At 49.0% G+C, this 1,679-nt stretch overlaps 1 long non-coding RNA gene across 1 annotated transcript in view; it reads left to right on the top strand.

The window, feature by feature from the left end:
• The first annotated feature begins 468 nt into the window (after window positions 1–468).
• LOC119086185 overlaps window positions 469–1,679 on the top strand; it is a 15,493-nt gene continuing 14,282 nt past the window's right edge. Inside the window, exon 1 of the long non-coding RNA XR_005089408.1 lies at window positions 469–656. This is a non-coding gene — a long non-coding RNA (uncharacterized LOC119086185). The remainder of the gene's footprint in view (window positions 657–1,679) is intronic.

The following is a 1,679-nucleotide window of genomic DNA, read 5'->3' as shown; positions in this document are numbered from 1 at the left end:
CTCCGCATCAAAATCGTTCCTTATTGTGTTCTCATCTTTTGTCTTGTTTTCAGTTCTGTTTCGCAGTGTTTGGGGTCAGAGCCAGGGCCTTGAAGGAGGAGCTAAGCGGAGGCTATTACCGAGCCGCCTTCCAAGACTCGTTTCTTTGAGATGAGAACACGCAATCTGTTTCTACCCTGCTCCACTCCACCTTGGGTTTTCATATTTGGGGTTATCCTAAGTCTGCCATGACCGGCAGGCGGAACCTGAGGGCGTCGAGTCTGCAGAGACGCTGCCTGGAACTGGGAACGCACTTCTTTCTTTCTAAGAGCCAGGGATTCCCAGGCCGTCTTCCCAGCTCTTGCCACGAGGGGGAAACCGAGGGGCCTTGTTTGTGTGAAGACGCACTTGGCCACCAGGTGGACCCAAATACCAGTTTAAAGAAGACAGGGTCTCCACTCGGGGTTCTGGGGCCATTTCAACATCCGTGTCTTTTTATTCTCTCTCTCCCCACCCCTGGTGACATGACACCGCTCCCACGGGTGACCAAATGCCACCAAGTTTCTGCTCCGCGTGGGAAGAGGAAAATGCGGAAAGAGAAAGGGGCAGCGTCAGGACTGTTCAAACACTGGAGAGGAAAGGGACCGGAAATGAGCTCGGAGACCTGGAGAATCAAGGTTCGCTTTTTAGGCGCGCGTCCATGGTGTTTTTGATTTTCAAAATAACAAATACGAATGTCTGGAAAGGGCCAGGTGCAGTGGCGCACGCCCGTAATCCCGGCGCTGGGGATGCAGGGGCTCTGGAGTCCCAGGCCAGCGTGAGCTACAGAGCAATGGGTAGAGGGAAGACCATGTCCAGCCTGCTCTTCTTCATATACTGACACTCTTTCTCTTCTGACAGAAAGGCGTTTACACAGGGGACGGTGATAGGAAGTCTTTTAACAACAACAAAAATGTTACGTGAGAGGATGTAGCTCAGTTAGTAGAGTGCTTTTCTAATACACACAACACCCCATAAACACTCTGGACATCTGTTGCTCCAGCATTTGGGAGGTCGAGGCAGGAAGACGGGAAATGCAAGGTGTGTGTGTGTGGGGGGGGGGGTTTGAAGAGTTGGCTCTGTAGTTAACAACGCATACTGCTCTTCCCGTGGACCCGAGTTCAGTTCCCATGTGGGTGGCTCACAACCACCTCTAACTCCAGCTCCAGGGGATCTGGTGCCCTCTTCTGGCTTCCTTGGCCACTGCATCCACACATGGTACGCCCATACACACAGACAAGCACATAAATATTACACATAATAATTACACACAATAAAAATAATAAAAAGGTTTTTCAAAAGGAAGGAGAAAAAGGTTATCCTTGGCTACATCACAAGGTTGAGGCTATAGGAAACACTGTCTCGATGTTTTTTTAAATAAATACGTTAGTGCCTAGTCACCCACAAAAACGTGTAGGACCTTCCCTAACTGCTGCCCACCAACTAAAACCTGTCCCCATACCACTCTGTCACAGCACTTCACGGTGTTTGCAGCAAGAGCTTAAATATTTTGCTTGTTCCCTTATTTATTGACTATTATTCTCCTTTACTAGAGACTCCATGATGGCGGTACATGGGTCTATCCACCACTCTCCCAGCTCTAAACAAAATGCACACTTAGGAAGATAGTTTTCAAATGAACAAATGAGCAAAGAGAAAGT

The sequence above is a fragment of the Peromyscus leucopus genome, chromosome 18 (assembly GCF_004664715.2).
Source record: "Peromyscus leucopus breed LL Stock chromosome 18, UCI_PerLeu_2.1, whole genome shotgun sequence".
In the NCBI taxonomy this organism is placed as follows: domain Eukaryota; kingdom Metazoa; phylum Chordata; class Mammalia; order Rodentia; family Cricetidae; genus Peromyscus; species Peromyscus leucopus.
The sequence above is the reverse complement of the archived record's forward strand: the minus strand, read 5'-3'. Positions and strand labels throughout refer to the sequence as shown.